This window comes from Oncorhynchus mykiss, chromosome 16, assembly GCF_057628025.1.
Source record: "Oncorhynchus mykiss isolate SJ-2025 chromosome 16, ASM5762802v1, whole genome shotgun sequence".
Lineage (NCBI taxonomy): Eukaryota > Metazoa > Chordata > Actinopteri > Salmoniformes > Salmonidae > Oncorhynchus > Oncorhynchus mykiss.
In genome coordinates, this window is record NC_143037.1 from 60095001 (window position 1) to 60112500 (window position 17500).

At 47.0% G+C, this 17500-nt stretch overlaps 1 protein-coding gene across 3 annotated transcripts in view; it reads left to right on the top strand.

The window, feature by feature from the left end:
* The window catches only part of LOC110492389 (cadherin-4), a 571662-nt gene that overhangs the window by 108860 nt on the left and 445302 nt on the right, over window positions 1-17500 (top strand). The window lies entirely within an intron of this gene.

Genomic DNA, 17500 nt, shown 5'->3' on the forward strand with positions numbered 1-17500 from the left:
CCTCCACACTACCCTACCCCTCCTCACCACCCATCCCCTCCTCACTACCCATACCCTCCTCACCACCCATCCCCTCCTCACTACCCATCCCCTCCTCACCATCCATCCCCTCCTAACTACCCATCCCCTCCTCACCACCACCCATCCCCTTTTCCTCCCCTCACCACCACCCATCCCCTCCACACTACCCACCCCCTCCCCAACCTACCCCACCACCCACCCCTCCTCACTACCCATACCCTCCTCACCACCCATCCACTCCTCACTACCCATCCCCTCCTCACTACCCATCCCTCCTCACCACCCATCCCCCCTCACTACCCATACCCTCCTCACTACCCACCCCCTCCACCCCACCCCACCCACAACCCACCCCACCTCCCACTACCCCCTCCTCACCACCCATCCCCTCCTCACTACCCATCCCCCCCTCACCATCATTCCCCACCACCACCCATCCCCCTCACCAATCATCCCCCACCACCCCATCCCCCTCACCATCAATCCCCTCACCACCACCCATCCCCTCCTCACCACCACCCATCCCCTTTCCCTCCCCTCACCATCAATCCCCTCACCACCATCCATCCCCTCCCTCACCATCAATCCCCTCACCACCATCCATCCCCTCCTCACCACCCATCCCCTCCCACCATCCATCCCCTCCTCACCATCAATCCCCTCACTACCATCCATCCCCTCCTCACCACCCATCCCCTCCTCACCATCCATCCCCTCCTCACCACCCATCCCCTCCTCACCACCCATCCCCTCCTCACCACCGATCCCCTCCTCACCACCATCCATCCCCTCCTCACCACCCATCCCCTCACCACCATCCATCCCCTCACCACCACCCATCCCCCCTCACCATCAATCCCCTCACCAGCCTCCATCCCCTCCTCACCACCCATCCCCTCCTCACCACCCATCCCCTCCTCACCACCCATCCCCTCCTCACCACCATCCATCCCCTCCTCACCACCCATCCCCTCACCACCACCCATCCCCTCCTCACCATCCATCCCTTCCTCACCATCATCCCCTCCTTACCATCCATCCCCTCCTCACCACCCATCCCCTCCTCACCACCACCCATCCCCCCCTCACCACCCATCCCCTCCTCAGCATCCATCCCCTCCTCACTACCCATCCCCTTCACACCACCCATCCCCCCCTTCTCCATCCACTCCTCACCAACCATCCCTTCCTCACCATCCATCCCCTCCTCACCACCCATCCCCTCCTCACCATCCATCCCCTCCTCACCATCCATCCCCTCCTCACCACCCATCCCCTCCTCACCACCCATCCCCTCCTCACCATCCATCCCCTCCTCACCATCCATCCCCTCACCACCACCCATCCCCTCCTCACCATCCATCCCCTCCTCACCACCCATCCCCTCCTCACCACCCAACCCCTCCTCACCATCCATCCCCTCCTCACCATCCTTCCCCTCTTCACCACCCATCCCCTCCTCACCACCCGTCCCCTCCTCACCACCCATCCCCTCCTCACCACCAACCATCCCCTCCTCAGCATCCATCCCCTCCACAGCACCCATCCTTCCTCAGCATCCATCCCTTCACCACCAACCATCCCCTCCTCACCATCCACCCCCTCCTCACTACCATCCATCCCCTCCTCACCACCAACCATCCCATCCCCTCCTCACCACCAACCATCCCCTCCTCACCATCCATCCCCTCCTCAGCATCCATCCCCTCCTCAGCATCCATCCCCTCCTCACCACCCACCCCCTCCTCACCACCCATCCCCTCCTCACCCTCTCATCAAATCCCAGCTAAGCTACAGCGACAGGCAGCCATGGTGCCCATCATGCTGTCAGCTGGTCAAAGAGCATAATTAATTTGTTTAATTTCATATCTTTTCATTTAGCCATCGCCCTGGCCAGGGCAACAGGATGTCAAAGATATCCAATAAATGTCATGCGTTGGCTATTTGGAGGAGCGGTGCCCTGTGAGAGAGGAGGGAGGGAGAGAGGGGAGAAGGAGGCTGAAGGAGAGGGTGGGGACAGAGAACATTAGCACCTTTCATAGATTTAATGTATTTATATCAGGACGTAATGGAGTGTTGCTAATAAAAAAAGCAATTTCCTGAATAATTTTTGCCAACTGATTATACAGCTTCATTTCAGCTATAGAGGGCTCATGATAACATCGCCAACAAACCTGTTATGGTGGAAATGGGAAGTGACATAAAGTTGAGTGCCGTGACCTCATCTGGGCCTGTCAGGTTTTTAAGGAGCTCGCTGGCACTGCGACGGAAATATGAATTACTCTGGGTCCTCTTCACTGTGTGTGTGTGTTTGTTTGTGTGTCATTGTGTGTCATTGTGTGTCATTGTGTGTGTGTGTGTGTCATTGTGTGTTATTGTGTGTCTGTGTGTGTCATTGTGTGTGTGTGTGTGTGTCATTGTGTGTGTGTGTGTGTGTGTGTGTGTGTGTGTGTGTGTGTGCGCGCATGTTCTGCAGTCTGCCCAGAGCTGATGGGTCTCCTGCTGCCAAATGGTTGATCATTAAGAAGCCGTTGATGGGATCAAGCCTAACCCTATCCAGCATGTCTCTAATGTTCTCCAATCCTGCTAGAACTCAGCAGGCCATAGGGACAATCTCCATTGCATACTCCTCACGTCCTCTCTCCTCACCTCCTTCTCAAAAACCATTGGATGAGAAATTCATCCAATGGTTCATCCCAATGAATTCATCCAAATTCATCCCTCTGACCTTCTCCTCCAATGGGTTTTGAGAAGGAGACGAGGAGGGAGGACGCGAGGAGTATGCAATTGAGATTCTCCCCAAGACTCATTGCCACTTTCATCGTTTTGGGGCTATGTGGCTGTTGCTAGTTTTCCTTTTTGGTGACTTTTATTGCCTGTTTGAGTGTGTTATTTTAATGTTTCAGCTTCACAATGAAATGTCACTTCCTGTAGAACACCAACATGACCTCAGAGAACTAGCCCACTCCTGAAACACACATCACACTGTGTAAACATTGTCCTATTTTACCTTTTGATGGAATGGAAATGATTTTCTATCTAGTGTGAGAAGGTTGCTGGAATGGATATGATTTTCTATCTAGTGTGAGAAGGTTGCTCTTTAAATCCACAGCACTACATATGCATATTTGGTTAATCATTATCAGTGTGTTGATAGATATCATTGGGCAAGTGTTTATAAAGCTGTGATTTAGGGTTAGCTTTTGCGTATTTCAGCTGTTGAGTATGACATATGTGTTACTAAAATAATCAGGCATTGGGCATGTGTATGTACTGTATGCTTGCATTTCAGGGTGAAACTATTTTGTGTGTGATATTGAAGGTTATTGACTGTGCGTCTCTGTGTGTTTACATGTGTTTCTCTGCTTCCACACAGCCCAAAACGATCTGAGGCCACTGCACACCCCATGACGACGTTTCACACATTGTACAAAAAGAAAAGGGTCCCTGGAGTGGGAAGGTGTGAAAAAGTCTTGAGTAGAATGGCCTCTTACGTTCCCGTAACTTAACAACCATTCAACTCCAATCAATTCTCCTCAGCAGCAGCACAGCCCCAACGCACCTCGAGTAGAACCCGTCTGTATGCTACTAACTTCCCTTTTGAATTCATGGACTCTAGAAGAGGCAGAGAGACAGTGCAGTCGCAGGCCTGTTGGGACCAGTGACACATTCAAACAAAATGTACTAAATGAGAGCTATCTTCACACTGGTCACCGCATTTCTGTTCACGGTATGGGGGTGGAGTTCGGGGCTCGGGAGAGGTTAAACACACGTCTCCAGTGGAGGGGCTTAGTGCTTAGGCGTGACGTTGGTGTGTGCATTTCACGCTACGTTTCCTCTCAATTTCAGACTGGGTGGACTGTGGTACACTATGAATCAGGCTTGGAGAGAAGAGGGGATAGAGGGAAGCCTCAGCTAATGTCCAGACACCTGTAAATTAATTCCCATGGATCTATCCAAAATAACACCTCCAGGGATCTATCCAAAATAACACCTGCAGGGATCTATCCAAAATAACACCTCCAGGGATCTATCCAGAATAACACCTCCAGGGATCTATCCAGAATAACACCTCCAGGGATCTATCCAGAATAACACCTCCAGGGATCTATCCAAAATAACATCTCCAGGGATCTATCCAAAATAACACCTCCAGGGATCTATCCAGAATAACACCTCCAGGGATCTATCCAAAATAACACCTCCAGGGATCTATCCAAAATAACATCTCCAGGGATCTATCCAAAATAACACCTCCAGGGATCTATCCAAAATAACATCTCCAGGGATCTATCCAAAATAACATCTCCAGGGATCTATCCAAAATAACATTTTCTCGACAATATGTTATTTTGGATAGATCCGTGGGAATGAATTTACAGGTGTCTACACGTTAATTGAAACACCAGACAATCAGCTACAGCTAGATACTGTGTATGGGTGTTTGCTGCAGTTTGAGGCATGGCATACAAAATTAAATGAATTTCAATTTTGAATATGTTTCTATTCACTGGAAGATAAGTACACTGAACACAAATTTCTAACGTACCATGTTGCATTGGCTGAAATAAAAGATGTCAGCAATGTTCCATATGCACACAAAGCTTAGTGCTCTCAAATGTTGTGCACACATTTCTGTATGTCTCCTTTGCCAAGATAATCCAACCACCTGACAGGTGTAGCATATCAAGAAGCTGATTAAACAGAATGATCATTACACAGGTGCGCCTTATGCTGGAGACAATAAAAGGCCTTTCTAAAATGTGCAGTTTTGTCACACAACGAAATGCCACATATGTCTCAAGTTTTGAGGGTGTGTGCAATTTGTATGCTGACTGCAGGAATGTCCAACATAGCTGTTGCCAGATAATTAATTGTTAATTTCTCTACCATAAGCCACCTCCAATGTTGTTTTAGAGAATTTGGCAGTACGTCCAACCGGCTTCTTCTTCTGAGACAGCAGTTGAAACTGTGGGTTTGCACAACCAAAGAATTTCTGCACAAAGCTCATCTGCGTACACTGTTCTCACCAGGGTCTTAAGCTGACTGCAGCTCAACCGACTTTAGAGGGCAAATGCTCACCTTCGATGGGCTCTGGCATGCTGGAGAAGTGTGCTCTTCACGGATGAATCCCGGTTTCAACTGTACCGGGCAGATGGCATGAGCGGTTAGCTGATGTCAATGTTTTGAACAGCATGTCCCATGGTGGCAGTGAGGTTATGCTATGGGCAGGAATAAGCTACGGACAGTGAACACAATTGCATTTTATCGATGGCAATTTGAAATCACAGAGCTACCGTGACTTGAGTCTTACTATAGGAAATGAACCAGTGGCTGTACTCTACCAGTCCCAGGGCCTCTTGGGAGAGAGTGAACATGAAAGTGACAGTCCTCTTCATTAATAAGATCAGACCACAAACCAGCTTGTATCAGCAGCCATTAAACACGTGTTAATCGATGCTCTTTTTTGTATGAATATTGATGCGTTCATAGATGCCTGATTTTGGAGGACCTCGGCTCCTTTGATGCAGGGCTGTAGGGATTATTGAAAGATGCATGAAACATAAAACCTTATTAACTTTAAACATCCCAGAGCCAGGGACTATGTGATTACAAAGCTCTAATAAATAACAACAACACAAGGACATATCCCATGCTGAATCCATGTCTCCATTTGACATACTGTGTGTGTGTGTGTGTGTGTGTGTGTGTGTGTGTGTGTGTGTGGTGATAATCTGTTAATAGTGGAGACATCTGAAAGTAGTCTTTTCTGAACTGCCTTTAAATAGCTACAGTAGTACCTCTGTGTTCCAATGCAGTTGAAATGTGAAGGCAATATATCTCTTGTGCGACCATTACGACTCCTTGCCTCTCAGTGTATCACAATAAACTGAGTGAGGACTGCCAGGGCATACAGTGTTGGTGAGAAAAGGCTTTTTGTTTTTTTTTACCCCTTTTTACTCCCCAATGTTGTGGTATCTAATGGGTAGTTACAGTCTTGTTCCATCGCTGTAAATCCCGTACGGACTCGGGAGAGGTGAAGGTCGAGAGCCGTGCTTCCTCCGAAACACAACCCAGCCGAGCCGCACTGCTTCTTGACACAATGCCCACTTAACCCGGAAGCCAGCTGCAACAATGTGTCGGAGGAAACACCGTACACTGGCGACCGTGTCAACATGCATTGCGCCCGGCCTACCAGAGGAATAGCTTGAGCGCGATTGGACAAGAATATCCCTGCCGACCATACCCTCCCCTAACCCGGATGACGCTGGGGCAATTGTGCGCCACCCCATGGGTCTCCCGGTCGCAGCCGGCTGCGACAGAGCCTGTGCCTTAGACCACAGCTCCACTCGGGAGGCCCGTGATAGACAGATCTTTACATTTCTCCTGGTTACACTTCTGTGGCATCCCTCTCATCCCTTTCATCGATCTCATCCCTTTCCTCTCAAGGGAGTATAGAGTGGTGTAGCATCAGTGGCAGATTAGGAGTGAAGCATCTCTGAGAGCAGTGCCTTAGGTCAATGTGCTGTGCTAATGCATTTGACCTGCCTCCCAAGGAAGTGACATCGTAATGCATCCTGGCGCCCCGCCGATGAATGAATCTGTGTGTTCATGAAAACATTCTCAACTATTTTTACAAGCCTCTTTTTGCTGGTTAATATCAGACAGGCATCCTCCTTTTTTACATGATGACTGATTGCATCCATCATCCTGTTTAGATCAGATAGCATAGCCTCTCTCCCTCACCTCCTCTCACCTCTTACCTTCATTGACTTTGTGAATGTGATGGGGGGAATGCTGGTGGTATTCAGAGAGTTACCCATTTCAGATTTACAGACACACAAACAAGTACGCATGCATTCATTCAGTAGATGCACACAGATACATGCCTCTGCCTTCACCATAGCTGACTGTGAACTCTTTCTCTCTCCCCTCATCCTCCAGTCGTTTCTCTCTCCTGCATTAGAGGCAGCTGATTAAATACCTCCGCCTGCCATCTGGATGTTACTTAAGATATTCAGAACAGCTCCGTTTTATTCTTAGCAGCTGCTCGTATGGTGACAATAAGAGTTCATGAAATGTTAACTCCCCCGACACACTCTCAAAGCTCAGGCCTCCTCCTTCTGTCTTTCTATCTCTCTGTTTCTCTCTCTCTCTGTTTCTCTCTCTCTCTGTCTTTCTCTCTCTCTGTCTTTCTATCTCTCTCTGTCTTTCTCTCTCTCTCTGTCTTTCTCTCTCTCTGTCTTTCTCTCTTTCTTTCTCTCTCTGTTTCTCTCTATATATCTCTCTTTCTTTCTCCCTGTTTCTCTCTCTGTGTTTCTCTCTCTCTCTCTCTGTTTTTCTCTCTCTCTCTGTCACTCTCTTCACACACACACACACACACACACACACAGACACACACACACACCAAGATCAGGGCTCAAACACTTTTCTTTCACCTTGTGTCGTGTCTTGTTATGTTGACTGTGGCGGCAAACACAGCATTAACTGTGGCCAGGGCCCCACACTGTGCTAATGGCAAGGTTACCTGGGAAATTGGTATCCCAGATCAAAAAGGTATACGTGTGTTTTCACAACATCCGACACAGACACCATATCACTGCTCTATTCCCCATTCCTGTATGGAAGGTTCTTTGCCATAGATGGAATCCTTTAGTGAACCTTGCCATTCAACACCTACTGTAAAGAGTAGATTGATATGAAGGTTAGTGTGTGTGTGTGTGTGTGTGTGTGTGTGTGTGTGTGTGTGTGTGTGAGAGAGAGAGATCGCTTGGCACGATCAGGTTTCTTTCTCTCGTTTTCTCTTTTTCTCTCTCTCGTTCAATACAATTCAAAGGGTTTTATTGGCATGGAAAACATATGTTAACATTGTCAAAGCAAGTGAAATAGATACTAAATAAAAGTGAAATAAACAATGAAAAATTAACAGTAAACATTACACTCACAAAAGTTCCAAAGAAATAGAGACATATCAAATGTCATATTAGGTATATATACAGTGTTGTAACGATGTGTAAATAGTTAAAGTACAAAAGGGAAAATAAATAAACATAAATATGAGTTGTATTTACAATGGTGTTTGTTAGTCACGGGTTGCCCTTTTCTTGTGGCAACAGGTCACACATCTTACTGCTGTGATGGCAAACTGTGGTATTTCACCCAATAGATTTGGGATTTTATCAAAATTGGATTTGTTTTCAAATTCTTTGTGTAGTAGACCCTCATTCCAAATTGAGTCAAAAGGTTTTTTGAAAGCAACAAAGCATGAGAAGTCTTTGCCTTTGATTCAGTTTGTTTGTTTGTCAATTAGGGTTAGCAGGGTGAATATGTGGTCTGTCGTACAGTAATTTGGCTAAAATAAAATGTTTCATACATACGTACATTGTTTTCACTGAGGAAATGTACGAGTCTGCTGTTTCTCTCCGTCAGGCTAACATCATGTGTAGACTAGGCTCTGATCCTAAGCTGACCTCGATGTTCTAAATTTCTCTGTCCTGTCTCCACTGCGATGACTGTTCCAGGTCAGTGCTCAGGTTAAGTGATCAGGTGCGGAAACCGTGGAAACCTTGGCTGAGGAGCCAGTCACCCTTAACTGGTGTTGCAGAGAGAAACACAATCACTGCCTATTGGACCGGCCCTCACACACACATTAGCATGCACGCACACACACACACACACACACGCACACACGCACGCACGCACGCACACACACACACACACACACACACACACACAAACACGCGCACACACACACACACACACACACACACACACACATTAGCATGCACGCACGCACACACACACACACACGCACGCACGCACGCACGCACACACACGCAGGCACGCACGCACGCACACACACACACACACACACACACACACACACGCGCACACACAAACACGCGCACACACACACACACACACATTAGCATGCACGCACACACACACACACACACATACACACACAGTTTATTTGGCAGGTAAGTGGACTCATCCCCCTGTTGCAGTGGCTGACTGCTCAGTGGACAGTGAAATGGAGAGGTGCTCAGTCTTAGCCTCCTCTTCTGCTCCAAACTTCATAGACGATGCACTCTACCTCCATACCTACTCCACATTTACCCTTATCCACCTAACTACTCCACCCAAAGCCTCATCCACCTAGACCCTAATTCACCTGTATATCTACTCCAAGTCACATACCGTTCTTTACCTACTCCACATAGAGCCCATCCAGCCTGTGTGGTTGACACAGTGAACGTCTGTGTGTATCAGAATGGCTGTAGCACAGGGAAGTGTCAGTTATAATCTGGGCCAGAGCAGGAATGGAAAGGTCAGCTCCTACTGCAGAGAAACAAAGAGAGATAGGGGAACACATACACATATATATATACACACACAGACATACACACACACAGACACAATCACAGACACACACAGACAAAAGTCAGCACACAAAAGAAGATATTCATAGACAAAACATGGCTGTTATGAAAAGGTCAGGAATGACCTAGGGATTCACAGGTGTACAACCATACAGCTCTGTGTACTTCTGTGTGTGTGTCTGTGTGTGTGTCTGTGTGTGTGTCTGTGTGTGTGTCTGTGTGTGTCTGTCTATCTATCTAGGCCTCTGTTCTAAGGCTGTTCTCCCAGAGCCTTGTGATGGCACACAGGGGAGGCAGAACAGAAAGACAATGCAACAGTTGAGTCAGGATTGGGAGAAGAGGAGCGAAGGAGGGAGGGAATGTGAGAAAAAGAGAGCCCAGAGAGTTCTGTGTGAATTTCCTTAAAGTGCTCCGTTTGGTGAGTCATTACTTTCACTAAAGCCGCAAAGTGCATTCTAGTCCCCGAAGGACTCCCCCTCCCTCTCCTCCTCCTCCTCCCATTCTCTTCTTTTAGATTGCCAGACACTGTATATTTTTCTTCGTTTTACCCCCGCGCAGCGCTGCAGGAGTCAATAGATTTTTTGCACCATAGCAGAGAATTTGAGTTTGTATATACAATACAGTACACGTGTACATACGTGTGTGTCCTATAGTATGACAGAGATTGAGAAATTAGAACATTGAAACATACAGCTGAACTCAAATCTCCATCTGACACCTGCTCTCATGTCTTCCCTTGGAGAAAAATGCATAACATCCTATCCTAAGTACTTTGGTTGGATTTGCTCCCTGTTCATTTGTATTGGTTGGCACTGCTGATCCAAGCTCATAGATATAGTGTGTATTGGATTTGCAGACAGCAGTGCTTACACATGCATATCTGTTATGTCTGTGATTGTGTCCCTTTCTGCCAGGTTGAGCCAGACCCACACAATCACAATCAGCCCAGCATGAGGAATGGGAAGAAAGAGAGAACAAGCCTGGCCTTCGGTAGAAATAAAGATCTATAGACCGGACCTGGAGGCTATCAGAGGCCGTTTTCTAGCTGATAAACGCTCAAACACACACACACACACCCACACACGCACAGGCGCACACACACACACGGGCGCACATACACACATACATTAACCTCACACACCATCTGCCAATGCACACTTGCCCCAGCTTTGTTCATCCTCCTTCCCATGCAGTTGTTCAGAAGGTTACCATGTCCTGCATATTACTTCTACAAACACCTTGGTTCCCTGTGGACTTAGAGATAAGCAGATTGGTTTGTCTTTGGACCAGACAAAGGAGACTAAATCCACACAAAGGAAATGGCATCAGGGCTGGGAGGAAGAAGAGGCCATTCACAGTGGAACACCCCAATAGCCTGCCTTGAAAGACTGCAAATGCCACTTCCCTTTACCAACTACAAAGGGATGCAGATTGGTGCAGTACACCATTTAATGTCTATACTCCCCGGGGTTGTTACTATTTTATCATGAGTCTCCATAACTGGCTTTATATACATATACACTGCTCAAAAAAATAAAGGGAACACTTAAACAACACAATGTAACTCCAAGTCAATCACACTTCTGTGAAATCAAACTGTCCACTTAGGAAGCAACACTGATTGACAATACATTTCACATGCTCTTGTGCAAATGGAATAGACAACAGGTGGAAATGGTAGGCAATTAGCAAGACACCCCCAATAAAGGAGTGGTTCTGCAGGTGGTGACCACAGACCAGTTCCTTCTCAGTTCCTATGCTTCCTGGCTGATGTTTTGGTCACTTTTGAATGCTGGCGGTGCTTTCACTCTAGTGGTAGCATGAGAGTAGTCAGGTAGTCAGGTAGTGCAGCTCATCCACAGCTCATTGCTGTGTCTGTCAGCGTAGTGTCCAGAGCATGGAGGTGCTACCAGGAGACAGGCCAGTACATCAGGAGACGTGGAGGAGGCCTTAGGAGGGCAACAACCCAGCAGCAGAACCGCTACCTCCGCCTTTGTGCAAGGAGGAGCAGGAGGAGCACTGCCAGAGCCCTGCAAAATGACCTCCAGCAGGCCACAAATGTGCACGTGTCTGCTCAAACGGTCAGAAACAGACTCCATGAGGGTGGTATGAGGGCCCGACGTCCACAGGTTGGGGTTGTGCTTACAGCCCAACACCGTGCAGGACGTTTGGCATTTGCCAGAGAACACCAAGATTGGCAAATTCACCACTGGCGCCCTGTGCTCTTCACAGATGAAAGCAGGTTCACACTGAGCACATGTGACAGACGTGACAGAGTCTGGAGACGCCGTGGAGAACGTTCTGCTGCCTGCAACATCCTCCAGCATGACCGGTTTGGCGGTGGGTCAGTCATGGTGTGGGGTGGCATTTTTTGGGGGGGCCGCACAGCCCTCCATGTGCTCGCCAGAGGTAGCCTGACTGCCATTAGGTACCGAGATGAGATCCTCAGACCCCTTGTGAGACCATATGCTGGTGCGGTTGGCCCTGCGTTCCTCCTAATGCAAGACAATGCTAGACCTCATGTGGCTGGAGTGTGTCAGCAGTTCCTGCAAGAGGAAGGCATTGATGCTATGGACTGGCCCGCCCGTTCCCCAGACCTGAATCCAATTGAGCACATCTGGGACATCATGTCTCTCTCCCATCCATGCACCACAGACTGTCCAGGATTTGGCGGATGTTTTAGTCCAGGTCTGGGAGGAGATCCATCAGGAGACCATCCGCCACCTCAACAGGAGCATGCCCAGGCGTTGTAGGGAGGTCATACAGGCACGTGGAGGCCACACACACACTACTGAGCCTCATTTTGACTTGTTTTAAGGACATTACATAAAAGTTGGATCAGCCTGTAGTGTGGTTTTCCACTTTAATTTTGTGTGACTCCAAATCCAGACCTACATGGGTTGATAAATTTGATTTCCATTGATCATTTTTGTGTGATTTTGTTGTCAGCACATTCAACTATGTAAAGAAAAAAGTATTTAATAAGAATATTTCATTCATTCAGATCTAGGATGTGTTATTTTAGTGTTCACTTTATTTTTTGGGGCAGTGTATTTGTTTAGTTTATTCTTGGTGGTTTAGGGCCTATTGCCTATTTGCCATATTCTCGCTCCTGATACGTTCCTTTCCCCCCTCATTCACTCCATCCAGACACTTAACTGATAAACATTTAATTCTGTGGTTCTCTGTGTGTCATCAACGTTTTTCTCCCCTACCTAGGCTTAATGAACAGATAGACTCTCAGAGAGACCCAGTGAGACACAGGGATGATCAGGGCAATAACAGTGGTGGGTCCACTAACCGTGTTAGCGCCGTGCTGCGTGGCTTCTAATGCAAATCTTAATTAATCTGGACGGGGATATGACGGCTGGCGTGACAGCTGTGACAGCGCTCAACGGAGGGCTGATGTGGAGCGTGATACATATTAATGGTGAAGGGCCATCAGAGCCACCGTGTCACTGACAGCACCATGATTACCCCCTGAGCACAAGCTGATTGGCCAAGTGGCAGGTTGGAATAACACACACACACATTCACAAACCCTGTGAAGACTTGAATTGAAAACATAAACAGCGGTAGTGACGTGTGTAGTGGCAGGCTTGACTAGGCAGGTGTGTTACTCCCCATCGGGGCTGTATTAGGGGCCTAATGGGAGTGTGTCTGGCCTCTTGTCTGCTCAGCAGGGGAGGGCTTTCCTTCCAATGGTCTTAATGCACATAGAGAGAAGTGTAGCCACATAATGTTATGTCCAAGTTTATTTAGTTACTCACTAGAGTGGATTAGACTTCACTTTCATTAAAAAAACTGAGCTTTGCTTTGATAAAGTCTAATGAACCTAACTGAATTTAAAATTGAATAGTTTTGAAATGTGCCTTGTACCCACATTTAAAGTACACTTTATAATAAAATGGAATAGTTGTGAAATGTGCCTTGTCCCCACATTTAAAGTACACTTTATAATAAAATGGACACCAAAGTAAAATAAAATACATGCTACTGTACATACTGTGTCTATCAAACTGCCTACCACACACACACACACACACACACACACACACATTCCATCTGTGCTCATGTCTTCTGTTGAACAGGGTACAAGCTAACTGTAGCAGAAAGAGATAGGAGACTGAAGCTAGTTCTCTACCTCGCAGCAGAGAAGTATGCTCTCTCGCTCTCTCAAATCCCACACTCGCTTTTTCACACACGACATCTGTCTACATTCACTCTACCCCCTCTCACACACACACACACACACACACACACACACCCCAGCTCTGCACATCTTATCATCAAGCAAACACTGAGTTGTCTCATCGACTTCAGATGGGGGGAATATCTCCTTCTGCCTTGACCCCATTCACTCTTCTCTGAGTTTAAAATGGAATACCTTTGAAATGTGCCTTGTTCCCAAAGGATGAGCAAATCAAACTGTACATCTAAAGTACATTTTGAACAGTTCAATACACGTTATAGTCAAACGGACACAACACTACTCTTCTCACTCCTCCCTTCTTCCACCACCCAACTCTTCATGCCGGGCATGTCTGTATTGATGCACTGTAGTTGGCAGTCTGCAGGCGAGTCCCATCCACCCACCCACCCGCCAGCTAGCAGTCCAGGGTCAGGCTAGAAAATCAATGGCTCCCATCGCTGCTCTCCCCTGGTATCTTCCCCAGCAGGAGACTGGCCTGTTTATGACTTAATCATGGCTCCGTCCTGAATTATTAACAAAGTCCACCTTTATAATTCACTCTGCCTCTCCCAGGAGAATGAGTTATTATGTAGAGTTGATGTGCTATAGTGCTACAGTTCTACAGTGCTACAGTGTGCTACAATGTGCTACAGTGCTACAATGTGCTACAGTGTGCTACAATGTTACAGGGGTACAGTGCTACAGTGTGCTACAGTGCTAGTGTGCTACAGTGAGCTACAGTGATACAGTGTGCTGCAGTTATACAGTGTTACAGTGATACAGTGTGCTACAGTGCTAGTATGCTACAGTGTGCTTCCATGTTAGTGCTACAGTGTTCTACGGTGTTCTACAGTGTGCTACAGTGTGCTACCGTGTTAGTGCTACAATGCTATGGGGTGCTACAGTGCTACAGTGTTAGTGTTACAGTGCTACAGTGTGCTACAGTGCTACAGTGTGCTACAGTGCTACAGTTGTGCTACTGTAGGTTCTGTATCATGTCAAGTGGTAGGAGGGTATTGCTGAAGTGGAAGTGATGGTTGTATGGATGCTGCTCCAGGAGACTGGAAGGCAAATGATGTCTGGGTTTTTCTTAGTTACTAGTGTGCTACAATGCTACAGTGTTACAGTGCTACAGTGTTAGTGTTACAGTGCTACAGTGTGCTACAGTGTGCTACAGTGCTACAGTTGTGCTACTGTAGGTTCTGGATCATGTCAAGTGGTAGGAGGGTATTGCTGAAGTGAAAGTGAGGGTTGTATGGATGCTGCTCCAGGAGACTGGAAGGCAAATGATGTCTGGGTTTTTCTTAGTTACTAGTGTGCTACAATGCTACAGTGATACAGTGCTACATGTGCTACATGTGCTACAGTGTGACAGTGCTACATGTGCTACAGTGATACAGTGTGCTACAGTATTACAGTGTTACAGTGTTACAGTGTGCTACAGTGCTACAGTGATACAGTGTGCTACAGTGCTACAGTGGTACAGTGTGCTACAGTTATACAGTGTTACAGTGTGCTACAATGTGCTACAGTGTGCTACAGTGTGTTACAGTGCTATAGTGTGCTACAATGTTACAGTGCTACAGGGGTACAGTGCTACAGTGTGCTACAGTGTGCTACAGTGTGCTACAGTGCTAGTGTGCTACAGTATGCTAGTGTGCTACAGTGTGCTACAGTTATACAGTGTTCTACAGTGATACAGTGCTACAGAGCTACAGTGATACAGTGCTACAGAGCTACAGTGATACAGTGTGCTACAGTGATACAGTGCTACAGTGTGCTAGTGTGCTACAGTGCTACAGTGTGCTACAGTGCTAGTGTGCTACAGTTATACAGTGTTCTACAGTGATACAGTGCTACAGAGCTACAGTGTGCTACAGTGCTAGATTGCTACAGTGTGCTACAGTATGCTAGTGTGCTACAGTTATACAGTGTTCTACAGTGATACAGTGCTACAGAGCTACAGTGATACAGTGTGCTACAGTGATACAGTGCTACAGTGTGCTAGTGTGCTACAGTGCTACAGTGTGCTACAGTGTGCTAGTATGCTACAGTGCTACAGTGTGCTCCAGTGCTACAGTGTGCTAGTATGCTACAGTGCTACAGTGTGCTAAAGTGCTACAGTGTTACAGTGTTACAGTGCTACAGTGTTACAGTGCTAGTATGCTACAGTGTGCTACAGTGCTACAGTGTGCTACAGTGTGCTAGTATGCTACAGTGTTACAGTGTTACAGTGCTGCAGTGCTACAGTGTTACAGTGCTACAGTGTTAGTGTTACAGTGCTACAGCGTTACAGTGCTACAGTGTGCTACCGTGTGCTACAGTGCTAGAGTGTGCTATTGCTGAAGTGGAAGTGATGGTTTTATGGATGCTGCTCCAGGAGACTGCAAGGCAAATGATGTCTGGGTTTTTCTTAGTTACTAGTGTGCTACAATGCTACAGTGATACAGTGCTACATGTGCTACATGTGCTACAGTGTGACAGTGCTACATGTGCTACAGTGATACAGTGTGCTACAGTATTACAGTGTTACAGTGTTACAGTGTGCTACAGTGCTACAGTGATACAGTGTGCTACAGTGCTTAAGTGCTACAGTGGTACAGTGTGCTACAGTTATACAGTGCTACAGTGTGCTACAATGTGCTACAGTGTGCTACAGTGTGTTACAGTGCTATAGTGTGCTACAATGTTACAGTGCTACAGGGGTACAGTGCTACAGTGTGCTACAGTGTGCTACAGTGCTAGTGTGCTACAGTATGCTAGTGTGCTACAGTGTGCTACAGTTATACAGTGTTCTACAGTGATACAGTGCTACAGAGCTACAGTGATACAGTGCTACAGAGCTACAGTGATACAGTGCTACAGAGCTACAGTGATACAGTGTGCTACAGTGATACAGTGCTACAGTGTGCTAGTGTGCTACAGTGCTACAGTGTGCTACAGTGCTAGTGTGCTACAGTTATACAGTGTTCTACAGTGATACAGTGCTACAGAGCTACAGTGTGCTACAGTGCTAGATTGCTACAGTGTGCTACAGTATGCTAGTGTGCTACAGTTATACAGTGTTCTACAGTGATACAGTGCTACAGAGCTACAGTGATACAGTGTGCTACAGTGATACAGTGCTACAGTGTGCTAGTGTGCTACAGTGCTACAGTGTGCTACAGTGTGCTAGTATGCTACAGTGCTACAGTGTGCTCCAGTGCTACAGTGTGCTAGTATGCTACAGTGCTACAGTGTGCTAAAGTGCTACAGTGTTACAGTGTTACAGTGCTACAGTGTTACAGTGCTAGTATGCTACAGTGTGCTACAGTGCTACAGTGTGCTACAGTGTGCTAGTATGCTACAGTGTTACAGTGTTACAGTGCTGCAGTGCTACAGTGTTACAGTGCTACAGTGTTAGTGTTACAGTGCTACAGTGTTACAGTGTTACAGTGCTACAGTGTGCTACCGTGTGCTACAGTGCTAGAGTGTGCTATTGCTGAAGTGGAAGTGATGGTTTTATGGATGCTGCTCCAGGAGACTGCAAGGCAAATGATGTCTGGGGTTTTCTTAGTTGAGTCTGACTTTCGGTGTCAAGGCTGTGACTGTTGATTTTGCGGGGGAGTTAAGAAGGATTTTTGAGCAGGTGAAGAGAGCGATGGACATGCTGCATAGACAGCTGGCTTATTTCTGTAAACGAGTGATGTTTCATTTTATATTTCATAGCGTAGGTCAAAATGCATGGGATTATTAGAACGATATGCCACATGACATCAAAGTACCTGAGGGGTAAAAGACAAGTACAAGATCAGATCACTATATGTACCTGTAACAACTTGTTATTACTGGTCACATTAGTGCCATGAGCTGTCCCATGTCCTGTCCACACAGGTGTAATTCACATGCATGGATAGATATTACT